Source organism: Podarcis liolepis, assembly GCF_965112155.1.
Source record: "Podarcis liolepis genome assembly, chromosome: 6".
Taxonomy (NCBI): domain Eukaryota; kingdom Metazoa; phylum Chordata; class Lepidosauria; order Squamata; family Lacertidae; genus Podarcis; species Podarcis liolepis.
The window spans coordinates 95,954,625-95,981,324 of record NC_139559.1 but is presented as its reverse complement, the minus strand read 5'-3'; the positions used below and the strand labels follow the sequence as shown (position 1 = coordinate 95,981,324).

Here is a 26,700-nt window from a genome sequence, read left to right as displayed (position 1 = left end):
CCAGAGAATGCCCCCTGCAACATTGGGGGGGGGGGCTTTGAAAACACTACATTTCCCATTGTTAGAGTGGCATGCGAAGGATGAACAAGTTAAATCAGTGATGATAGATTGGGCAAGACATGTAGGACATAACATAATGTTTGAGGATTGGGAAAGATTGTGGAAGAAAGGGGTCAAGTTCACTGCATGTACTGTACTAAAGGAAAACATAATGAAAATGATGTATAGATGGTATCCGACCCCAGTTAAATTAGCAAAGATTTATCATAACTGTGATAACCATTGCTGGAAATGTAAAGAAAACGAAGGTACTTTCTATCATATGTGGTGGACCTGCCCCAAGGTGAAAGACTTCTGGGAAAAGATTTATAATGAATTGAAAAAAATGTTGAAATATACATTTATAAAGAAACCAGAGGCCTTTCTTCTTGGAATAACAGGTTTGGAATTGCCCCCAAAAGATGTTCAATTATACACTGGGCAACAATTTTTTACCTTTTGAATGTTGTCTAGATTTCTACAATTGATTTAGGGTCTTTTTGCACTGCTGAATCAGGAAATGGCATCCGTTTCTCTCCATCAGGTCAGGTTGTTGTGCTATGTTGATTTGTAAAAAATCAGATCTTGTGACAAAACCGATTACATTTTGTGGCATTATCAGCTGATTTTTGTCAACACATATCATCCTAAATATGTTTTTAAGAGAAAATAATGTTTTTCCAACAACATCTATTGATTACCTGATAGAAACATTGATTACTGTAAACTGAATGCTGGGCATTGAGAAAGGTAAGTACACATAAGTTGCATGTTGCTTCACCATTTTTCAAACTTCAGGGCTTGAACTTCCGTTTTTTTGAACTCCTGGAATGCTCAGCGGCAGGGAGGTCTCTCTTCAGAGTCCAACAGTAGTCAGCCATCATGACTGCGTCCCAGCGACCCTGATACCTGGTCTCCATCTCTTTCATGTCCTGATGGAATCTCTCCCCCTGCTCGTCACTCATTGAACCCAGGTTCTCAGGAAACCGGTCTATATGTGAAAATAGGTAGTGCATTTCACGCTCATGTTGCAGCCCAGGTTTCTGAAAGCAGTCAGCATGTTGTTGACAAGTTCTGCATAGTTTCTGACCTTATTGTTGCTTAGAAAGTTCTTCACTACCAGAACAAATGCCTTCCACGCTTCCAGTTCCATTTCGTTCATTGAGTTTCGGAACTCTGGATCTCTGATGAGCTGACGGATCTGAGGACCGTCAAAGATGCCAGCTTTCAACTTCTCCATGGTCAATCCTGGCACAAGTGAAGCAGTCACCATCCTTGTCCAGAGCCTTTGGTGAACTGCTTGATTAAGCCGAGCTTGATGTGCAGCGGTGGGAAGAGTATTCTGTCTCTGTCCACCAGAGGGTCATTGATGATGTTCCTTTCTTTGCAAGGCACCAATTCCTCCCGCAGAGGCTAGTCCTTCTTCGTGTAATGCTGAGCACTGTCCCTACTATCCCACATGCACAGAAAACATGGGTACTTGTTGAAGCCAGACTGTTGTCCCAACAAAAAGTTCACCATCTTCAGGTCAACACAAATAAACCACTTATGCTGACCATAACCAATTTTCTCCAGCACATACTTCACTGCTTCATAGTTCTCCTTCACTGTAGTCGAGTGAGCCAGGGGTATAGAGGCAAACTGGTTGCCGTTGTGTAGCAGAACACATTTCAGTGATCGCTTGCTGCTGTCAATGAACAGTCTCCAATCTTTGGGTTCTTAGTTGGAACATCAACGGTGGTAACTCCCCGGAAAAAAGGAGAAGAATATTTCACATACAGTGGTGCCCCGCAAGACGAAATTAATTCGTTCCGCAATTTTTGCTGTCTAGCGAATTTTTCTTCTTGCGAAGCACGGTTTAAACCGTTTAACAAAGTCGCAAGACGTTTTCGTCTTGCGAAGCAAACCCATAGGGGAATTCGTCTTGCGAGGCAAATCGCGAATGAAAAAACCTTTCGTCTAGCGAGTTTTTTGTCTTGCGAGGCATTCGTCTTGCGGGGCACCACTGTATTAAGGAAAGAGCAATTGGACATTATCTGCTTGCAGGAAACACATGTGACTAGGCTCCACAGGAAAGTGTTAGTCAACAAGAGATTAGGCCAAGAGTTTATATCATCGGACAGAGTCAAGAAAAGAGGAGTGGTGATTTATGCAAAGGAGAGCCTAGCACCAAAATTTTTATTTAAAGATGAGCAAGGAAGAATCTTGGCAATTGAGATACAAGCACAAGGCGAAAAGGTTTTGATATTGGGAATTTATGCTCCAAATGAGGGGAAGTCAGAATTTTATAAGAAGCTGCATGAGACATTGCTGGATTTTTGGATTACAATAACATCATCATGATGGGAGATATGAATGGGGTGGTATCTACCAACATGGACAAATCACAAAACCAAAACTTGACAAAAGACAGCAGACTACCTAAAACTTTTTTTGAGCTAACTGACAATCTGGACTTGATTGACATTTGGAGGACAAAGAACCCCCTAGGAAGAGAAGGAACATTCTTCTCTGAAGCTCATCTGTCATGGACAAGAATCGACCAAATATGGATAACTCGAGGACTGGCACCGAAGACTAGAAAAGTGGAAATCTGCCCAAAAACTTGCTCCGACCATAACGCTATGAAAATGGAAATGAGACTAACTCCAACCGGCTCCTTCAGATGGAGAATGAATGACACCTTGTTTAGAGATCAGGAAGTTATTAAGAAGGCCCAAAAGACATTAAGAGACTATTTTGAAATAAATCTGAACACTACAGCGGAAAAAAGAGTAATCTGGGACGCAAGCAAAGCTGTTATGAGGGGTTTTTTGATACAACAGAACTCCATTAAGAAAAAAGCACAGAATGAGAGAAAAGATAAGATTTTGGAGAAAATAAGAGAAGGAGGAAAAAAGTTGAGACTGAAACCAAAGTCGCAGGAGATTTTGAGAGAAATTAAATTTCATCAAGCTCAATATACCAAATTGGTAAATCAAGAAGTGGAGTGGAAAATCAAATTAATGAAACAAAAGACATTTGAGTCAGCAAATAAATGTGGGAAGCTGCTAGCATGGCAGCTGAAGAAGAGACAAAAACTGAACACGGTGACAAATTTAGAAAATGAAGGGAGAAATATACAAAACCCCGAAGAGATTAGAAAGTGTTTCCAGATATACTTTAAACAACTCTATACGCAAGGGCCACAAAAAGAAACAGAGATTGATCAATTTCTAAAGAAGAATGGACTACCAAAATTAACTCAGGAAAAGAGGTCAATCCTAAATTGCAAAATAACACAACAAGAAATTGAAGGTGCCATTCAGAATATGCAACTTGGCAAGTCTCCAGGGCCAGATGGACTTACCTCAAAATATTATAAGACATTGAAAGACTATCTGACACAACCACTTTTGGAGGTTTGTAATGAGATCTTGGAGGGGAAGAAGGCACCGGAATCGTGGAAAGAAGCTTTCATCACATTGATACCTAAATCGGAAGCTGAAAAGACCCAACTTAAGAACTACCGTCCCATTTCGCTCCTGAATGTGGATTACAAAATTTTTGCTGGCATTTTGGCAAGTAGATTTAAAAAAGTGCTAAACGAAGTAATTCATAAAGATCAGGCAGGCTTTCTCCCAGGTAGACATTTGTTTGATAACACGAGGAACATTATTGACATTTTGGAACTTTTACAGACGAATATCAATACTAAAGCAGTGTTAATTTTTATAGATGCGGAGAAAGCATTTGATAATATTTCATGGAAGTTTATGAAGAAAAATTTGGAAGGGATGGGAGTGGGACGGGGGTTCGAAAATGGAATACAGGCAATTTATTCAGAGCAAAAAGCTAAACTGATAGTTAACAATGTGGTGACAGAAGAGTTTATGATTGAAAAAGGAACACGACAAGGTTGCCCTATCTCCCCTCTGTTATTTATCTCGGTTCTGGAGGTTCTTTTGAACATGATTAGAGGGGACCGGTTGGTGGAAGGGATACAGGTCGGAGCCAAACAGTACAAATTAAAGGCGTTTGCAGATGACTTGGTTTTAACATTACAGGAGCCAGAATCTAGTACGAAAAGAGCTTTAGAATTGATTCATGAATTTGGTCGGTTGGCGGGATTTAAATTAAACAAGCAGAAAACTAAGGTGTTGGGAAAAAAATTGACATCCATGGAAACAGAGAGGTTTCAGAAGGAGACTGATTTAAATGTGGTTAAAAAAGTGAAATACCTAGGGGTCAACTTGTCTGCGAAAAATTTGAATTTGTTTAAAGATAACTATGAAAAATGTTGGTCAGAAATTAAAAAAGACTTAGAAATTTGGACATGATTGAAACTTTCCTTGTTGGGCCGAATAGCCGCTATAAAGATGAATGTGTTGCCAAAAATGTTGTTCTTGTTTCAGGCCCTACAGATCGTGGACAGAGTGGAATGTTTTGGAAAGTGGCAGAAAGATATTTCTAAGTTTATCTGGCAGGGCAAAAAGCCCAGAATAAAATTTAAAATTTTGACCGATGCAAAGGAAAGAGGGGGGTTTGCCCTGCCGGATTTAAGGTTGTATTATGAAGCTGCAGCTTTCTGCTGGATGAAAGATTGGTTACTCCTTGAGAACACTGATGTCCTGGATCTGGAGGGGGTTAATAATGCTTTTGGTTGGCATGCTTATTTGTGGTACGACAAGGTAAAGATTCATAAAACTTTCAAGAACCATATTGTCAGGAAAGCAATATTTAATGTCTGGTCAAAATACAAGGATTTGTTAGAAAACAAGACTCCAAGGTGGTTGTCACCTATGGAGGCTAAGGCTCGGAAAAGACTCAATATGGAGGCTGAATGGCCGAAATATTGGGAAATAATTGAAAAGGTCGGAGAAACCTGGAGGTTGCGGAGCTTGGAGAAACTGGAGGGTAAAGTGCGAGATTGGTTACATTATGCCCAGGTTAAGGAGGTTTTCAATATGGATAAAAAGATAGGATTCCAGGTGGAAAAATCGAAATTAGAAACAGAATTGTTAGAACCTAAGACCAAGGTAATTTCAAGAATGTATAATCTGCTGTTGAAATGGAACACACAAGATGAAACAGTTAAATCAGCTATGATAAAATGGGCACAGGATATTGGATATAACATCATGTTTGCTGACTGGGAAAGGTTATGGACCACCGGTGTGAAGTTTACGGCATGTAATGCTTTGAAAGAAAATATTATGAAAATGATATACAGGTGGTACATGACCCCAGTCAAGCTTGCAAAAATATATCACCTGCATGATAACAAATGTTGGAAATGTAAGGAGACTGAAGGAACGTTTTTTCACCTGTGGTGGACCTGCCCGAAAGTGAAGGCCTTCTGGGAAGTGATTTACAATGAGTTAAAAAAGGTATTTAAGTATACCTTCCCTAAGAAGCCAGAGGCCTTCCTTTTGGGTATTGTCGACCAGAAGGTGTTAAAAAAAGACAGAGTTTTTTTAATGTATGCAACAACAGCAGCAAGAATACTCATTGCAAAATACTGGAAGTTACAAGATTTACCCACACTGGAAGAATGGCAAACGCAACTGATAGACTACATGGAGCTGGCTGAGATGACTGGCAGAATTCGAGACCTGGGAAAAGAGGAGGTGGAAGAGGACTGGAAGAAGTTTAAAGATTATTTACAAAAATTATATAAATTGCATGAATGTTAAGAAGGTGCATGAAAGGAAAGACTATGGCATCAGAAGTTTAAATGAGATATGGATGAGAATAAGTTGAAATACAAAGATGAGATTTGAAGTAAAGTTATGCCAAAACTAAGCACTTAAATATTTGATGGAAATACTTACTAGAGGCATAATACATTAGAATTAGAACATAAAATTGGAAAGAAGGTAATAATTTGCTAAACATAACTTTTCTATGGAGAACGCAGGAAAGGGAAATGTGAGGAAGTCCAGTTGGTTATGGAAAATATGTATGGAAAACTGTGAGTTTTTTCTTTTCTTCTTTATATATTGTTGATAGCTATGTGTTTTGTGTCTGATATATGTTTTGCTATCTTCTTCTCTTAAAAATTCAATAAAAATATTAAAAAAAAAACACCAATCTGGATGCCAACAGTTCGGCAGAGTCCTTTGACAAGCTGAGGTCGCGAACTAGATCATTCAACTCCTTTTGGGAAAATGGATGTGGAGCATCATCTTCAAGAACCACTTCTTCTTCGTGTCCTTCAGCACTGGAGGCATCTTTGTCACTAATGTCAGGAAGTTCTCCGAAGACAGGCACTGGAATTTCATCACAATGGGGCAGGACTCTTGAGGAGGAGGAGAAAGGGGAGGGAACTGGGAGGGGAATATATGCTCTGCGCAAATGGCTGTGAACTCATGCTTCTTTTGTGAATCTATCACACTTGCTCCTTCTGCCACCCCGGATGGCAGAATAAAGCTTTTCTCTGAAACTATTCCTTGAGTGTCTGTTGACTCCCATTTCCCTGTCCCGGGCGCAAAGCTCTTCTCACCCGAGGCTAAAAAGGCTACCAGCAGAGTCTGTAACCTGAAGTGTATGTTAACCCGAGGTACCACTGTTTCATTGAATTTGTCCATGGCAAGTCTGCGTTTATCTGCAGGTTGTTCATATGTGGTGAGTTTGTAGAAGTCCTCAATCCAATCATAGAAGGGAGACGCATTTTTATTTTTCCAGCTCACCAGTATCAGTCTTTTTACTGTGGTAAGGGCACAGGGAGTCCGCTTGTATTGCCCCTTTGTCAGGTTCCATGTGCTGGGTGTATAATTCGAAAGGATATTTTGCTCGGTAAAGGTACATTTGGCCTCAGCGATGGGAGTCCAGCAAGGAATCATTTAGCTAGTGCAAAGGAGGAGGAAGAGGTTGAAAATGCGAGACTTACTGGCACCTGGAGCAGCAGCAGCTCTAGGACCAATCAGACTGTAGCATTTTGGATCCTATTCAACTCAGTACATAACATCCCCACAAACCACCCCCAAATCCCCCAGCATAGGAATAGTGTGAGAGGAGGCTGGGTGCACCACATTGGAGACCCCAGGCGGAATAGTAAGGGAATCTCATCCTTTACTTCCACACAAGGGTGACAGGCCAAATCATCTATCAGGATAGATATGGCGGCCACGATTTCGCTGAAAACCCGATGTCTTAGGATTCACAACAAAGCAACGGCAAACACCTACTAAAGACCCCCTGAAATGTTTGGCGGTGAAAACCCCACATTTCATGGCACCCCCAAAAATGAGCCTTTGGCGCCCTAACTCACGGGATCCCAATTTCTCCAAAAGTCAGACGTTGTCCGATTCACTCCAAAGTGGCGCCAAACACCCAGAGAATGCCCCCTGCAAGGTTTGGGGGTGAAAACACTACGTTTCACATCGCCCCACAAAATGAGCCCTCGACGCCGTAACCCACATGGTTGTCAGGGGCTGGACTGAGGAGGAATGGTGGGAGCCCCCCCCCCCAAGGACCTGCTCCACAACTCCAATTTATAAAGATTATAATCCAAGTTAACGAGATCTTCTTGCAATTAGAGGTCAAGAGATATGTAAAAGTCAGTGCTTTATATGATTCAGCCACATGGTGGAGCAATACACAAAGATTAAAGAAGCCATGATAGCCAGCTCTGAAAAGCTGGGGTGGTTTGTGTCTTCAAAGGCATGGCAGTGTGGCTTGAAGTTAATGACTTGTAACACCTCACAGTCATCATCATAATATAATAATAATAATTTATTATTTATACCCAGCCACTCTGGGCGGCTTCCAACAAAATATTAAAATAAAAAAGTCTGTCAAACATTCAAAACTTCCCAGAACAGGGCTGTCCAGGGTCCTGATGAAAGGAAGTCCAAGTCCTACTCTCTCCTACCTTGGTCAGGCCACACCTGGAGTCCTGTGTCCAGTTCTGGGCACCATCATTTAAGAAGGATGTTGACAAGCTGGAATGTGTGCAGAGGAGGGCAACCAAGACAACCAAGGGTCTGGAAACTAAGATTGAAGAGAAACACTGGAAGGAGCTGGGGAGGTTTGGCCTGGAAAAGAGGAAACTGAGAGGAGATCTGACAGCCATCTTCCAATATCTTAAGGGCTGTCACATGGAAGAGGGAACAAGCTTCTTTTCTCCTGCTCTAGACGGTAGGACTCAAACCCATGGATTCAAGTTATAAGGAAGGAGATTCCAACTAAACATTCATAAAAACTTTCTGACAGTAAGGGCTGTTTGGCATTGGAACAGATTCCCATGAGAGGTGGTGGACTCTCCTTCCTTGGAGGTTACTAAGCAGAGGTTGGATGGCCGTCTGCCATGGATGCTTTTGCTGAGATTGCTGCATCACAGGGGGTTGGACTAGATGACCCTTGGTGTCCCTTCCAGCTATAAGTTTCTATGATTCTATGAAATTGATCTGGATTAATGACAGCCATCCACCAGTTTCATATGCAAAACTGCTTCCCACCCCACCCCCTTACTGATTAATATATATAAAAAATACATTAAAGTAGACAAATAATAACTTACAAAAAGGATCAATAAACGTGTCACCTTTATTATATAAACTGTTATCATAATCACATGTCAAAATTTCTTTTGTGAATGAAATAAAATGGTTTCAATCAGTCTTTAATAACCAACAATCAAATGTAGTGCTTGGGGTACAGCTTAGATCAATTCCCCCGATGTTCAGTGTCCAGGGGTTCAGTGCCTGGCACCCAGAAACTCATGGCAAAGGGGAGTCTGGCACCAAGTAACTCATAACATTTCACTTCCTTGCAAGCTAAGGAAAGCTGTTGATTGGCAGAAGACACTGGGCAGAAACAGAAAGAAACAGGGGGATGAGGGGGTCTAAGGGTGAAGTCCTGCTCCTGTCCATCCTAATACTGGCCAGTTTATTACAGGATGTTGAGAAGGGTCATTTTTTACTATGAATTGAGAAACAGCAGCCATAGTCTAGGCCAGGAGTGTTTTTCCTTGGTGACACCGCCATGTTGAAAAGTGTGTGTTTGCAAGGTGTTTCCTGTCCTGTCCAGAAATGCACCGTACTGGATGAAGCCAGCTCTAGAGCCTTCCTAAATAAATAAAATAAAAACCCACGGGAAGATCTATTTGAAAAATTAATGTTAAGGGGAACAATTCACATTGTTAAGCAAGGTAGCTAAAGCAACAGGGTCAGGGCCTCCATTGTGACACGTCCCCCTGCTGAGTGACTTGGCTGAGGACTTTGGGAAGAGCAACTACTTGAGGATAGTTCAGGAGAAAGGAGGTGGTTTGTGAGAAGTAATGATGTTTTCCGGCAAAATAAAGATTTCTTCTTCTTGAGTGTAAGTAGGATGTCTAATTCTTTCTGCATTCTGCTTCCTTTGCTCTCCCTCAAGATTTAGAAACATAGGGCAGTAAGGCAGATCTGGAAAAAGCCTAGGTAAAGGTACAGGGACCCCTGACCGTTAGGTCCAGTCGCGGACGACTCTAGGGTTGCGCGCTCATCTCGCCCTATAGGCTGAGGGAGCCGGCGTACAGCTTCCGGGTCATGTGGCCAGGATGACGAAGCCGCTTCTGGCAAAAGCAGAGCAGTGCACGGAAAGGCTGTTTACCTTCCCGACAGAACGGCACCTACCGTATTTTTGGCTCTATAGGACGCACCGGACCATAAGACACACCGGATTATAGGAGGGGGAGAACGGGGGGGGGGGATTCTCTCCCTCTCTGCTCATTGTCCCTTCAGCGAAGCGGCAGGAGAAATGGAGCCCCTTCCATTTCTCCTCCCGCTTCGCTGAAGGGGCGCTGCGCAGAGAGGGAAAACTGTGCACCGACCCCTCTCGCTCTCCAGGCTTCAGACGGCTATCCGCAAGCCTTCTGAGTGCAGCGGGAACTCCTGCTGCGCTTGGAAGGCTTGCGGATAGCTGCCTGAAGCCCCCAGAGTGCAGCCTTTGAAGCCTCCACAGAGCAGCGGGGTGAAGGCACCCCGCTGCCCTGCGGAGGCTTTGTGCAGCCATCCCCAAGCTAGAACAGTGAGCCGGAGTACCGCGCAGCGCTCCTTCTGCCTGCTCTGGCTTTGGGCTTAGCTGCGCAGCCTGCATTCACTCCATAGGGCGCACACAAATTTTCCCTTAATTTTTGTTTTTTTTATAATATATTTTTTATTAGCAAACCAATCAAATCACAATAGTTCCAAATTACAAAACCGAATTTTAAATTTTGGTTGGGGGTACCCATGCTTCGAGCTCAGAAAGGGATCCAATCATCTCTTATTTCTGCTGCTTTGATCATTTTCCCTTAATTTTTGGAGGGGGAAAAGTGTGTCCTATAGAGTGAAAAATACGGTATTTATCTACTTCCACTTTTGAACTGCTAGGTGACTTCAGGTGGCTATCCGCAAGCCTTCGAAGTACAGCGGGAACTCCTGCTGCGCTCCGAAAGCTTGTGGATAGCTGCCTGAAGCCAACGGAGTGCAGCCTTTGAAGCCTCTGCAGAGCAGCGGGGTGAAGGCACCCCGCTGTCCTGCGGAGGCTTTGCGCAGCTAACTCCAAGCTAGAACAGCGAGACGGAGCGCTGTGCAGCGGTCCTTCTGCCTGCTCTGGCTTTGGGCTTAGCTGCGCAGCCTGCATTCACTCCATAGGGCGCACACAAATTTTCCCTTAATTTTTGTTTTTTTTAAATATATTTTTTATTAGCAAACCATTCAAATCACATTAGTTCCAAATTACGAAACCGAATTTTAAATTTTTGTTGGGGGTACCCATGCTTTGAGCTCTTAAAGGGATCCAATCATCTCTTATTTCTGCTGCTTTGATCATTTCCCCTTAATTTTTGGAGGGGGGAAATTGAATCTTATAGAGCGAAAAATACGGTATTTATCTACTTCCACTTTGTGCTTTCGAACTGCTAGGTTGGCAGGTGCTGGGACCGAGCAGCGGGAGCTCACCCCGTCGCGGGGATTCGAACTGCCGACCTTCTGATCAGCAAGCCCTAGGCTCTGTGGCCACCCGTGTCCCTACGGAAAAAGCCTATCGCAGACCAAATCCCCCTCCCAAACCTGGTATGTAAGGGCTTCCGGTTTTTCCGCCCTCCGTTGTGGATGTGCTTCGCGGGTTCTCCGCACCTAGCAGCTGTTAGAGGGAACTTTGGGGGGCAACGCGGAGGCTACACGACCCCCAAAAAGGCTCTGGGCGTGGCCCAGGGCTGACATTGTCCGGCAGCGTCAAAAAAGGAACCCTTCGAAGCCCACGTCCTAACCAGGAGGTGAGTCGACAGAGAGTACCTAGACGCAAGGACACGAGCAATCCTCAGCAGCAAGCCTCAAAGTCCCAAAGGGTAAGAACGGCAGCTAACAAGGAGAGCTTGAGGAGAAGAGGGTCTGTGAGACTTATTTATACAAACTGAACTGCTCAGAAACAGACCTAAAAGACTAGCACATAAAGAGTAAAGAACGGGAGATTTTATCTTAAACATATTGGAAATCTTTCTCATTATACGTAAGCATAAGCAAAGATTTCTCTAACAAGTACCAGTAAGAAAAGGAAGACAGATTCAAATTTCACTCTGCAGCAGGAGTACTAGCCCATTAAAAGAAGCGGAATTCAAGGACTTAACTTGTTTTTTACTTTGAAGTGGCGTGAGCCCAGCAAAAGAGACTGAGTTAAAAGACTTGGATTGTCAGCGCTGTTTGTGGTAAAAGTGTGGAAGTTACTGGAAAACAAAGGTAAAAGAGAAGGCAACACTTTTAATATTGAACTTATATTAAACACTAACCTATAAAGATGGCAAAGATGGCATAGCGTGGTCTAGGAGAAACGGCTGGACTAATTGGAGAATCGGGAAGAGAAGAAAAGTGGCGAAAGGAGGGGCAGAACTGCACAAAAGAGGAAAGGGACTATAAAATTAAAGATGAGCATCTTTAGCTTGAGGAGGTAGTTTGTGAGAAAGGAAATACGTTTTCTGGTGTAATGAAGAGACTTTCTTCATATAAAGTATAAGTAGGATTCCTAATTCCTTCTGCATTCTGTTTCTTTTACTATCCCTCAAGATTCAGAAACATAGGGAACCTAGTCATGGTTAGATTAGTTTATAAAGATTGGCTGCGTGAGCTGCTGGTCTCCTGCTGTCACGTGCCAAAGATCCATCCCCTGGTCTGTGAGGAGGAGGAGGAAGAGATATTGGAAAAGAAATGGGAGGATGAAGTGATGGTTATGAAGATCAGAAGGAATCTTTAGTGAAGGTGAAAACAATTTATGTAAGACCAAGCGACCAGGGGATGGATGCCACCGATCTATAGATGGGGAGTGTTGATCTTTGTTCTTGAGGAACAGGGAGGCCAGAGAGAATCTGGATCACTGGGATGGGGGGAGGCAGCTCACTGATTCAAGAAGAGTTCAGGGATGGGATGAGGAAGGGAGGAAGGGAGAATAACGCAAGCCACCTGGAGATCCTTGCAGGAAAGATGGGCCATCAATGTAGTAATCAATGAAAAAATCAAGAATTTTTTCTCTTCATTTCTCTTCATTTCTCTTCATTTCTCTTCATTTCTCTTCATTTCTCTTCATTTCTCTTCATTTCTCTTCCAGGCAGCGATAGCAGTGAGGACAGCAGCTCCAGTACAGCTCTACGCCTCTCCAAGACCCAGTTCTCCCTTCGCTCCAAACCCAAGTATCTAAATAAATAAATAATAGGGATGCTGGTGGCGCTGTGGGTTAAACCACAGAGCCTAGGACTTGCCTATCAGAAGGCTGGCGGTTCGAATCCCCACGACAGAGTGAACTCCCGTTGCTCGGTCCCTGCTCCTGCCAACCTAGCAGTTCGAAAGCACGTCAAAGTGCAAGTAGATAAATAGGTACCACTACGGCGGGAAGGTAAAGGGCGTTTCCGTGCGCTGCTCTGGTTCAGAAGCAGCTTAGTCATGCTGGCCACATGACCCGGAAGCTGTTCATGACCGGTCCGCCAATAAAGCGAGATGAGCGCTGCAACCCCAGAGTCGGCCACGACTGGACCTAATGGTCAGGAGTCCCTTTACCTTGATATATTTCAAAAACACTGAGTCTCCAGTGTGGTCTCTCGTCACAAGGAAACAGACTTGATAAAGAGGCAACCTTTCAAACTTCTTATAAATGGAAACTGGGGAAAGCCCCCTCCAAAAGAATAGACTGTGCCCAGTGACTAGCTGATCCACATGCCTGTTCAGTTGATGCTCTAGATGCCTACTCAGTTGTTCTCCAAGGCTGTTGAAAGAGAGAATGGCCAGTGTGGCAGGCTGTGTGAGCTGCTGGCCTCCTGCTGTCGTGCCCCTAAAATCCACCCCCTGGTCTGCGAGGAGGAGGAGGAAGAGATATTGGAAGAGAAATGGAATGAGGAAGTAAATATAATTAAAGAAAGGGAGAATAGCGTAAGCCACCTGGAGATCCTTGAAGGAAAGATGGGTTGTCAACAGAATAAGAAATGGAAAGATTAAAAATATTTTCTCTTCTTCTCTCTTCCGGGCAGCGACAGCAATGAGGCCAGCAACTCCAGCACAGATCTCCCTCCCCACCAAGACCCAGTTCCCCCCTTCCCCACAAACCCAAATAGAAAAATAAAATAAAAATCATCATCATCATTATTATTCTAATCAAGTTCCTTTACAAACATGCTATTCTGTGATCATCCTTTTATCCTAGGCGGTGCTTTTTCCTACGTTTGTGAGCATGAGTGGAAATCCTGAGTCTCGCTGCAGGAGTCGACAGTTTGGCTCCTTCCATTGTTGTTGCTCCTAGATGGAACTGCGCATGTGCGAAGACAAGACAGAGACTTCCAAACTGGATCAATAAACGTGTCACCCGTTGTCTGAAAACCACTGTCCTAATCACATGCCAGATTGTCTTTTGTGAATGAAATAAAATTCTTTCAAATAGTTTTTTAATGCTGTCTTTTGTCTGTCTTGAGAAGCAATGGAGTGCGCCTCTGGGGGTGAGGTCAAAAGTCAAGCAACGGTGTCAGCAGTCCCAAAGTGACCTCTCCAGGGAGCAAGACTGGGCAGTGTGTCTGGAGGTCCTGGGCTTCCCAGATGACAAGACTCCCTCTCTTGGCCTTGCAGATGTGTCTCCAAGGAAAGCAGAGTTAGGCACCAGTTGGGCTGCAGGAGATGTCAGAAGGGGTTGTAAACGTCGCCATCCAACCGCCTGAGGGACTCCACTCCAGATTTGTGTAGGCTTTACTCCTTAGCCTTTTCAGCTCCCAAAGATATCCCACAAGGCAAATTAGGATCAGAGTTTTCCTTCTCTTCGATGGGCTATCTTTATAGGTGGATGAGCCCCATCTGCCCCTCACTTCCCTCCACAGCATTGCAGAAACCACCTTCTTGACCACTGGGCCCACGCTTGGTCTTGTCCGCTCAATCTGCTGGAGCCTGTCTTTGCACACAGGGGAAGTTCCTGTGCATTTGAGACTCTTTGGCTGCTCTCACCTGGTTTAGGTGGCCAGTCAAACCGTTCCCAGGATGTGGCCTCTGTCACATGCTGACCGTTTCTAGGAGCAAGAGAACAAACTTTTTATTAAAGAATGGAAATGGTTGAATGAATAGTTACAAACTGTAAACAGATAAGAACATTGGCAGGATTATTGGAATAACCTGCAGTTTAATAAGATTATCTATTTAAAGCAGATGCATAAATGAAGAAATTGAGGTAATTTGGATATGCATAAGATATGAAGAATCAATTTAAAGAACTGCAGAAAGAGGGGGAAGGAAGTCAAGTTTTGAAATGCTAAAATGACTGCAAAATTATTGAAATGTATAAACTTGAAAATCATAATTCAGCTTTCCAGTTATAGCTTTTGCGGTGATGAGGCATGTGAGCCTCAACTGTCCTGCATCTACTCCAGCTGAGGAATCACACACCTCCTCCCCAAGCTAGCGAGCCCCACCTGGGCTGTGGGTCCTTGCCTTCCATCCCTCCCAACTGACAGTTGTTAGTTCTGGAATCCTGAGCTTGAGGGGGGGGGGGTACATCCCATTTCGCCCCGTGGGACACTCACCACCCCTTAGCCACCTGCCTTTGGCGCTGCAGCAGTGATGGCTTTGGTCCCTGAAAGAGCATGCAAGATCTCTCCCAAATCTCAATACATATTTTGCTCTCCTGGACATCTTGCAAGACTTCAATGAGATCTCACAAGATCTTGCAGAAAATCTCCAATCTGTTTACCTGCAAGCACACACCTTTAATTTTTTTTTCTTATTTAGTACAAATTTCTCAATCTAACAGATTTGCACATAGGATTCTGTATCACATGAAACGGCACATTTGTTTTGTTCTATTGTTACATTATTTGTGGCCTTCTAACACTTTGGGAGAAGCCTTCTCTCCCTTTTCCCTTAAAAAATGAGGATCTATGCTTTACACTCAGCAGGGAGACCCATTTAAAAGGAAATATGTAGTTGTTTTGCTGCTGCTTTTTTGTGTTCTCAGGTGTCCAAGTTAGCCCCCTGGCCCTGCTCCTCCACTATACCACAGCAACATCCCCACTAGGAATCCCTGCTTGGGCTTTCATTGGCCACTAGCAATATCCGGTGGAGCCAGGTGGAGAGAAATGCCCCATCTTGCCCATCTTTGGGGTTTCAAGAGGTATAGCCTCTGTGCATGTACAGAATTCATGATTCAGCAAATCTATTAGACCATTGAAAGAGTTATTTCCTCTGATTAAATTACCAAAGGAAGAAAGCAGGACTGGCTTTTCTCCCCAGGGACACAAGGAAGGGGAAGGTGTATGTTTAAGAAATCAAATTCCCCAAGGGCTGAAACTCTGTTCAGCCAGTTAAAAAACCCAAATTCTCTCAGGAGAGTGCTTCACATCTGGCGGGCAGGGCTTGTGTGCTTTGCTCATGATCCCTTGGATGTCCTGAGGCTGTTAGAGCAGCAGCCGTAAGTCTTGGGGCTCTGGGTGTGAGACATTGTCCTCAGAAGTCAAAGAGTAACTGAGGTTCCCTTTTCTCTCCCTTTTTTGGCCCTGAACCAAGAGCTGGGCAGTTCAGGGCCTCCATGGGAGAGAAAAGGGGGGCCAGCACTTGTGCTCAAATGAGCTTTCATACGCGGTCATCCTGCCCCACACTCACATTCCAAAATATCTGCATGCTCACCTATCCAAGAGGTGGTTGGTCTTGGGCTGGGGGGTCCCAGAAGGCAGAATAAGTTGAGAAGCAAAGCCCAAGAAGTTGGAGGCATCCTCTTCGCATCCACCCAAACCCAATCTAAAGAGCTTGGCTCCAGAACCAGCCCCTCCCTTCAGTTCTGTTCAGTTCAGAATGTCAGTTAAGAGGGACCACCTGTATTTTCTTGATTCTTGCCTGAGGTCATAATGGGCATGCACACTGGTATCTGTTTACCTGTAAGCACACACCTTTAGTTTATCTTTTTAAAAATAAAAATAAAATACTAGTTTCTCAGTCTACCAGCTTTGCACAAAACAGCAGTCGTTTTGTGATCCATGGCAGTGCAAACCCCACGTTTTATGGCGCCCCCTCCAAAAAAATGAGGCGTCAGTGCCCTAACCCACAGGGTCACGATTTCTCCAAAGGTCCAATGTCATCTGATTCACTCCAAAGCAGCACCAAACACCCAGAGAATGCCCCCTGAAACATTGGGGGGGGGGCTTTGAAAACACTACATTTCCCATTGTTAGAGTGGCATACGAAGGATGAACAAGTTAAATCAGTGATGATAGATTGGGCAAGACATGTAGGACATAACATAATGTTTGAGGATTGGGAAAGATTGTGGAAGAAAGGGGTCAAGTTCACTGCATGTACTGTACTAAAGGAAAACATAATGAAAATGATGTATAGATGGTATCCGACCCCAGTTAAATTAGCAAAGATTTATCATAACTGTGATAACCATTGCTGGAAATGTAAAGAAAACGAAGGTACTTTCTATCATATGTGGTGGACCTGCCCCAAGGTGAAAGACTTCTGGGAAAAGATTTATAATGAATTGAAAAAAATGTTGAAATATACATTTATAAAGAAACCAGAGGCCTTTCTTCTTGGAATAACAGGTTTGGAATTGCCCCCAAAAGATGTTAAATTATACACTGGGCAACAATTTTTTACCTTTTGAATGTTGTCTAGATTTCTACAATTGATTTAGGGTCTTTTTGCACTGCTGAATCAGGAAATGGCATCCGTTTCTCTCCATCAGGTCAGGTTGTTGTGCTTTGTTGATTTGTAAAAAATCAGATCTTGTGACAAAATCGATTACATTTTGTGGCATTATCAGCTGATTTTTGTCAACACATATCATCCTAAATATGTTTTTAAGAGAAAATAATGTTTTTCCAACAACATCTATTGATTACCTGATAGAAACATTGATTACTGTAAACTGAATGCTGGGCATTGAGAAAGGTAAGTACACATAAGTTGCATGTTGCTTCACCATTTTTCAAACTTCAGGGCTTGAACTTCCGTTTTTTGGAACTCCTGGAATGCTCAGCGGCAGGGAAGTCTCTCTTCAGAGTCCAACAGTAGTCAGCCATCATGACTGCGTCCCAGCGACCCTGATACCTGGTCTCCATCTCTTTCATGTCCTGATGGAATCTCTCCCCCTGCTCGTCACTCATTGAACCCAGGTTCTCAGGAAACCGGTCTATATGTGAAAATAGGTAGTGCATTTCACGCTCATGTTGCAGCCCAGGTTTCTGAAAGCAGTCAGCATGTTGTTGACAAGTTCTGCATAGTTTCTGACCTTATTGTTGCTTAGAAAGTTCTTCACTACCAGAACAAATGCCTTCCACGCTTCCAGTTCCATTTCGTTCATTGAGTTTCGGAACTCTGGATCTCTGATGAGCTGACGGATCTGAGGACCGTCAAAGATGCCAGCTTTCAACTTCTCCATGGTCAATCCTGCCACAAGTGAAGCAGTCACCATCCTTGTCCAGAGCCTTTGGTGAACTGCTTGATTAAGCCGAGCTTGATGTGCAGCGGTGGGAAGAGTATTCTGTCTCTGTCCACCAGAGGGTCGTTGATGACGTTCCTTTCTTTGCAAGGCACCAATTCCTCCCGCAGAGGCCAGTCCTTCTTCGTGTAATGCTGAGCACTGTCCCTACTATCCCACATGCACAGAAAACATGGGTACTTGTTGAAGCCAGACTGTTGTCCCAACAAAAAGTTCACCATCTTCAGGTCAACACAAATAAACCACTTATGCTGACCATAACCAATTTTCTCCAGCACATACTCCACTGCTTCATAGTTCTCCTTCACTGTAGTCGAGTGAGCCAGGGGTATAGAGGCAAACTGGTTGCTGTTGTGTAGCAGAACACATTTCAGTGATCGCTTGCTGCTGTCAATGAACAGTCTCCAATCTTTGGGTTCTTAGTTGGAACATCAACGGTGGTAACTCCCCGGAAAAAAGGAGAAGAATATTTCACATATTAAGGAAAGAGCAATTGGACATTATCTGCTTGCAGGAAACGCATGTGACTAGGCTCCACAGGAAAGTGTTAGTCAACAAGAGATTAGGCCAAGAGTTTATATCATCGGACAGAGTCAAGAAAAGAGGAGTGGTGATTTACGCAAAGGAGAGCCTAGCACCAAAATTTTTATTTAAAGATGAGCAAGGAAGAATCTTGGCAATTGAGATACAAGCACAAGGCGAAAAGGTTTTGATATTGGGAATTTATGCTCCAAATGAGGGGAACTCAGATATTTATAAGAAGCTGCATGAGACATTGCTGGATTTTTTTGGATTACAATAACATCATCATGATGGGAGATATGAATGGGGTGGTATCTACCAACATGGACAAATCACAAAACCAAAACTTGACAAAAGACAGCAGACTACCTAAAACTTTTTTTGAGCTAACTGACAATCTGGACTTGATTGACATTTGGAGGACAAAGAACCCCCTAGGAAGAGAAGGAACATTCTTCTCTGAAGCTCATCTGTCATGGACAAGAATCGACCAAATATGGATAACTCGAGGACTGGCACCGAAGACTAGAAAAGTGGAAATCTGCCCAAAAACTTGCTCCGACCATAACGCTATGAAAATGGAAATGAGACTAACTCCAACCGGCTCCTTCAGATGGAGAATGAATGACACCTTGTTTAGAGATCAGGAAGTTATTAAGAAGGCCCAAAAGACATTAAGAGACTATTTTGAAATAAATCTGAACACTACAGTGGAAAAAAGAGTAATCTGGGACGCAAGCAAAGCTGTTATGAGGGGTTTTTTGATACAACAGAACTCCATTAAGAAAAAAGCACAGAATGAGAGAAAAGATAAGATTTTGGAGAAAATAAGAGAAGGAGAAAAAAAGTTGAGACTGAAACCAAAGTCGCAGGAGATTTTGAGAGAAATTAAATTTCATCAAGCTCAATATACCAAATTGGTAAATCAAGAAGTGGAGTGGAAAATCAAATTAATGAAACAAAAGACATTTGAGTCAGCAAATAAATGTGGGAAGCTGCTAGCATGGCAGCTGAAGAAGAGACAAAAACTGAACACGGTGACAAATTTAGAAAATGAAGGGAGAAATATACAAAACCCCGAAGAGATTAGAAAGTGTTTCCAGATATACTTTAAACAACTCTATACGCAAGGGCCACAAAAAGAAACAGAGATTGATCAATTTCTAAAGAAGAATGGACTACCAAAATTAACTCAGGAAAAGAGGTCAATCCTAAATTGCAAAATAACACAACAAGAAATTGAAGGTGCCATTCAGAATATGCAACTTGGCAAGTCTCCAGGGCCAGATGGACTTACCTCAAAATATTATAAGACATTGAAAGACTATCTGACACAACCACTTTTGGAGGTTTGTAATGAGATCTTGGAGGGGAAGAAGGCACCGGAATCGTGGAAAGAAGCTTTCATCACATTGATACCTAAATCGGAAGCTGAAAAGACCCAACTTAAGAACTACCGTCCCATTTCGCTCCTGAATGTGGATTACAAAATTTTTGCTGACATTTTGGCAAGTAGATTTAAAAAAGTGCTAAACGAAGTAATTCATAAAGATCAGGCAGGCTTTCTCCCAGGTAGACATTTGTTTGATAAAACGAGGAACATTATTGACATTTTGGAACTTTTACAGACGAATATCAATACTAAAGCAGTGTTAATTTTTATAGATGCGGAGAAAGCATTTGATAATATTTCATGGAAGTTTATGAAGAAAAATTTGGAAGGGATGGGAGTGGGACGGGGGTTCGAAAATGGAATAGAGGCAATTTATTCAGAGCAAAAAGCTAAACTGATAGTTAACAATGTGGTGACAGAAGAGTTTATGATTGAAAAAGGAACACGACAAGGTTGCCCTATCTCCCCTCTGTTATTTATCTCGGTTCTGGAGGTTCTTTTGAACATGATTAGAGGGGACCGGTTGGTGGAAGGGATACAGGTCGGAGCCAAACAGTACAAATTAAAGGCGTTTGCAGATGACTTGGTTTTAACATTACAGGAGCCAGAATCTAGTACGAAAAGAGCTTTAGAATTGATTCATGAATTTGGTCGGTTGGCGGGATTTAAATTAAACAAGCAGAAAACTAAGGTGTTGGGAAAAAAATTGACATCCATGGAAACAGAGAGGTTTCAGAAGGAGACTGATTTAAATGTGGTTAAAAAAGTGAAATACCTAGGGGTCAACTTGTCTGCGAAAAATTTGAATTTGTTTAAAGATAACTATGAAAAATGTTGGTCAGAAATTAAAAAAGACTTAGAAATTTGGACAAGATTGAAACTTTCCTTGTTGGGCCGAATAGCCGCTATAAAGATGAATGTGTTGCCAAAAATGTTGTTCTTGTTTCAGGCCCTACAGATCGTGGACAGAGTGGAATGTTTTGGAAAGTGGCAGAAAGATATTTCTAAGTTTATCTGGCAGGGCAAAAAGCCCAGAATAAAATTTAAAATTTTGACCGATGCAAAGGAAAGAGGGGGGTTTGCCCTGCCGGATTTAAGGTTGTATTATGAAGCTGCAGCTTTCTGCTGGATGAAAGATTGGTTACTCCTTGAGAACACTGATGTCCTGGATCTGGAGGGGGTTAATAATGCTTTTGGTTGGCATGCTTATTTGTGGTACGACAAGGTAAAGATTCATAAAACTTTCAAGAACCATATTGTCAGGAAAGCAATATTTAATGTCTGGTCAAAATACAAGGATTTGTTAGAAAACAAGACTCCAAGGTGGTTGTCACCTATGGAGGCTAAGGCTCGGAAAAGACTCAATATGGAGGCTGAATGGCTGAAATATTGGGAAATAATTGAAAAGGTCGGAGAAACCTGGAGGTTGCGGAGCTTGGAGAAACTGGAGGGTAAAGTGCGAGATTGGTTACATTATGCCCAGGTTAAGCAGGTTTTCAATATGGATAAAAAGATAGGATTCCAGGTGGAAAAATCGAAATTAGAAACAGAATTGTTAGAACCTAAGACCAAGGTAATTTCAAGAATGTATAATCTGCTGTTGAAATGGAACACACAAGATGAAACAGTTAAATCAGCTATGATAAAATGGGCACAGCATATTGGATATAACATCATGTTTGCTGACTGGGAAAGGTTATGGACCACCGGTGTGAAGTTTACGGCATGTAATGCTTTGAAAGAAAATATTATGAAAATGATATACAGGTGGTACATGACCCCAGTCAAGCTTGCAAAAATATATCACCTGCATGATAACAAATGTTGGAAATGTAAGGAGACTGAAGGAACGTTTTTTCACCTGTGGTGGACCTGCCCGAAAGTGAAGGCCTTCTGGGAAGTGATTTACAATGAGTTAAAAAAGGTATTTAAGTATACCTTCCCTAAGAAGCCAGAGGCCTTCCTTTTGGGTATTGTCGACCAGAAGGTGTTAAAAAAAGACAGAGTTTTTTTAATGTATGCAACAACAGCAGCAAGAATACTCATTGCAAAATACTGGAAGTTACAAGATTTACCCACACTGGAAGAATGGCAAACGCAACTGATAGACTACATGGAGCTGGCTGAGATGACTGGCAGAATTCGAGACCTGGGAAAAGAGGAGGTGGAAGAGGACTGGAAGAAGTTTAAAGACTATTTACAAAAATTATATAAATTGCATGAATGTTAAGAAGGTGCATGAAAGGAAAGACTATGGCATCAGAAGTTTAAATGAGATATGGATGAGAATAAGTTGAAATACAAAGATGAGATTTGAAGTAAAGTTATGCCAAAACTAAGCACTTAAATATTTGATGGAAATACTTACTAGAGGCATAATACATTAGAATTAGAACATAAAATTGGAAAGAAGGTAATAATTTGCTAAACATAACTTTTCTATGGAGAATGCAGGAAAGGGAAATGTGAGGAAGTCCAGTTGGTTATGGAAAATATGTATGGAAAACTGTGAGTTTTTTCTTTTCTTCTTTATATATTGTTGATAGCTATGTGTTTTGTGTCTGATATATGTTTTGCTATCTTCTTCTCTTAAAAATTCAATAAAAATATTTTTTTAAAAAACCAATCTGGATGCCAACAGTTCGGCAGAGTCCTTTGACAAGCTGAGGTCGCGAACTAGATCATTCAACTCCTTTTGGGAAAATGGATGTGGAGCATCATCTTCAAGAACCACTTCTTCTTCATGTCCTTCAGCACTGGAGGCATCTTCGTCACTAATGTTAGGAAGTTCTCCGAAGACAAGCACTGGAATTTCATCACAATGGGGCAGGACTCTTGAGGAGGAGGAGAAAGGGGAGGGAACTGGAAGGGGAATTTATGCTCTGCGCAAATGGCTGTGAACTCATGCTTCTTTTGTGAATCTATCACACTTGCTCCTTCTGCCACCCCGGATGGCAGAATAAAGCTTTTCTCTGAAACTATTCCTTGAGTGTCTGTTGACTCCCATTTCCCCGTCCCGGGCGCAAAGCTCTTCTCACCCGAGGCTAAAAAGGCTACCAGCAGAGTCTGTAACCTGAAGTGTATGTTAACCCGAGGTACCACTGTATCATTGAATTTGTCCATGGCAAGTCTGCGTTTATCTGCAGGTTGTTCATATGTGGTGAGTTTGTAGAAGTCCTCAATCCAATCATAGAAGGGAGACGCATTTTTATTTTTCCAGCTCACCAGTATCAGTCTTTTTACTGTGGTAAGGGCACAGAGAGTCCTCTTGTATTGCCCCTTTGTCAGGTTCCATGTGCTGGGTGTAGAATTCGAAAGGATATTTTGCTCGGTAAAGGTACATTTGGCCTCAGCGATGGGAGTCCAGCAAGGAATCATTTAGCTAGTGCAATGGAGGAGGAAGAGGTTGAAAATGCGAGACTTACTGGCACCTGGAGCAGCAGCAGCAGCAGCAGCTGGAGCATGGCCGGCAGTGCCACCTGGTGGCCCACCTCGGAACTTCCATGCCCATCCCAGATTTAAAGCTTTAGGCATGTTTTTTACACACACACACACACACACACACACACACACAGACACAAATAATAATTCACAAGCAGGAAATATCCCAAACAGCTCTTCCCCTGAAATATACTCGGAGTCGAGAGTCGATTTCATGCTCTATATTCAGCTCATAGTAGCGAGGAATGAAAGTTCCCCCACAGTATCTGCTTTATATACATTATTTACACAATGGGCTGCACGTGATCGGCTAATTCTGGGATTCTCCTGTAGCCCAATCAGGTTGTGGATTCACTTCCACATGGAGCTGGATTGGGTGGCTCCTGCGGACCAATCAGACTGCTGCATTGTTCTAGGACCAATCAGACTGCAGCATCTTGGATCCTATTGTTCTAGGACCAATCAGACTGTAGCATTTTGGATCCTATTCAACTCAGTACATAACATCCCCACAAACCACACCCAAATTCCCCAGCATAGGAATAGTGTGAGTGGAGGCTGGGTGCACCACATTGGAGACCCCAGGCAAAGTAGTAGGGGAATCTCATCCTTTACTTCCACACAAGGGTGACAGGCCAAATCATCTGTCAGGATAGATATGGTGGCCACGATTTCGCTGAAAACCCGATGTCTTAGGATTCACAACAAAGCAACGGCAAACACCTGCTAAAGACCCCCTGAAATGTTTGGCGGTGAAAACCCCACATTTCATGGCAACCCCAAAAATGAGCCTTTGGCGCCCTAACTCACGGGATCCCAATTTCTCCAAAAGTCAGACGTTGTCCGATTCACTCCAAAGCGGCGCCAAACACCCAGAGAATGCCCCCTGCAAGGTTTGGGGGTGAAAACACTACGTTTCACATCGCCCCACAAAATGAGCCCTCGACGCCGTAACCCACATGGTTGTCAGGGGCTGGACTGAGGAGGAATGGTGGGAGCCCCCCCCCCAAGGACCTGCTCCACAACTCCAATTTATAAAGATTATAATCCAAGTTAACGAGATCTTCTTGCAATTAGAGGTCAAGAGATATGTAAAAGTCAGTGCTTTATATGATTCAGCCACATGGTGGAGCAATACACAAAGATTAAAGAAGCCATGCTAGCCAGCTCTGAAAAGCTGGGATGGTTTGTGTCTTCAAAGGCATGGCAGTGTGGCTTGAAGTTAATGACTTGTAACACCTCACAGTCATCATCATAATATAATAATAATAATTTATTATTTATACCCAGCCACTCTGGGCGGCTTCCAACAAAATATTAAAATAAAAAAGTCTGTCAAACATTCAAAGCTTCCCAGAACAGGGCTGCCTTCAGATGTCTTCTAAATGTCAGGTAGCTGTTTATCTCTCTGACATCTGGTGGGAGGGGGTTCCACAGGGCAGGCACCACTACCCTGTAACTTGGCTTCTCGTAGGGAGGGAACCGCCAAAAGGCCCTCAGCGCTGGACCTCAGTGTCCAGGCAGAATGATGGGGGTGGAGGCGCTCCTTCAGGTATACTGGGCCTTTGAGGCCGTTTAGGGCTTTAAAGGTCAGCACCAACACTTTGAATTGTGTCCGGAAACATACTGAGAGCCAATGTAGCTCTTGGGGGCCACTCCCAGTCACCAGTCTAGCTGCCACATTCTGGATTAGTTGTAGTTTCCGGGTCACCTTCAAAGGTAGCCCCACGTAGAGCGCATTGCAGTAGTCCAACTAAACATTCATAAAAACTTTCTGACAGTAAGGGCTGTTTGGCATTGGAACAGATTCCCATGAGAGTTGGTGGACTCTCCTTCCTTGGAGGTTACTAAGCAGAGGTTGGCTGGCCGTCTGCCATGGATGCTTTTGCTGAGATTGCTGCATCCCAGGGGGTTGGACTAGATGACCCTTGGTGTCCCTTCCAGCTATAAGTTTCTATGATTCTATGAAATTGATCTGGATTAATGACAGCCATCCACCAGTTTCATATGCAAAACTGCTTCCCACCCCACCCCCTTACTGATTAATATATATAAAAATACATTAAAGTAGACAAATATTAACTTACAAAAAGGATCAATAAACGTGTCACCTTTATTATATAAACTGTTATCATAATCACATGTCAAAATTTCTTTTGTGAATGAAATAAAATGGTTTCAATCAGTTTTTAATAACCAACAATCAAATGTAGTGCTTGGGGTACAGCTTAGATCAATTCCCCAGATGTTCAGTGTCCAGGGGTTCAGTGCCTGGCACCCAGAAACTCAGGGCAAAGGGGAGTCTGGCACCAAGTAACTCATAACATTTCACTTCCTTGCAAGCTAAGGAAAGCTTTTGATTGGCAGAAGACACTGGGCAGAAACAGAAAAAACAGGGGGGTGAGGGGGTCTAAGGGTGAAGTCCTGCTCCTGTCCATCCTAATACTGGACAGTTTATTACAGGATGTTGAGAAGGGTCATTTTTTACTATGAATTGAGAAACAGCAGCCATAGTCTAGGCCAGGAGTGTTTTTCCTTGGTGACACCGCCATGTTGAAAAGTGTGTGTTTGCAAGGTGTTTCCTGTCCTGTCCAGAAATGCACCGTGCTGGATGAAGCCAGCTCTAGATCCTTCCTAAATAAAAAAAATAAAAACCCACTGGAAGATATATTTGAAAAATTAATGTTAAGGGGAACAATTCACATTGTTAAGCAAGGTAGCTAAAGCAACAGGGTCAGGGCCTCCATTGTGACACGTCCCCCTGCTGAGTGACTTGGCTGAGGACTTTGGGAAGAGCAACTACTTGAGGATAGTTCAGGAGAAAGGAGGTGGTTTGTGAGAAGTAATGATGTTTTCCGGCAAAATAAAGATTTCTTCTTCTTGAGTGTAAGTAGGATGTCTAATTCTTTCTGCATTCTGCTTCTTTTGCTCTCCCTCAAGATTTAGAAACATAGGGCAGTAAGGCAGATCTGGAAAAAGCCTAGGTAAAGGTACAGGTACCCCTGACTGTTAGGTCCAGTCGCGGACGACTCTAGGGTTGCGCGCTCATCTCGCCCTATAGGCTGAGGGAGCCGGCGTACAGCTTCCGGGTCATGTGGCCAGGATGACGAAGCCGCTTCTGGCAAAAGCAGAGCAGTGCACGGAAAGGCTGTTTACCTTCCCGACAGAACGGCACCTACCGTATTTTTGGCTCTATAGGACGCACCGGACCATAAGACGCACCGGATTATAGGAGGGGGAGAACAGGGGGGGGGATTCTCTCCCTCTCTGCTCAGTGTCCCTTCAGCGAAGCGGCAGGAGAAATGGAGCCCCTTCCATTTCTCCTCCCACTTCGCTGAAGGGGCGCTGCGCAGAGAGGGAAAACTGTGCACCGACCCCTCTCGCTCTCCAGGCTTCAGACGGCT

The 26,700-nt window shown here is 43.3% G+C and overlaps 1 long non-coding RNA gene across 1 annotated transcript; it reads right to left on the bottom strand.

Moving 5' to 3' along the window:
• Positions 1-13,589: 13,589 nt before the first annotated feature.
• LOC310709844 lies at positions 13,590-16,233 on the bottom strand. Its single transcript, XR_014527685.1, has 2 exons — positions 16,125-16,233; positions 13,590-14,515 (listed from the first exon to the last, which is right to left on the bottom strand). It is a non-coding gene; the product is annotated as an uncharacterized lncRNA (long non-coding RNA).
• Positions 16,234-26,700: the final 10,467 nt, after the last annotated feature.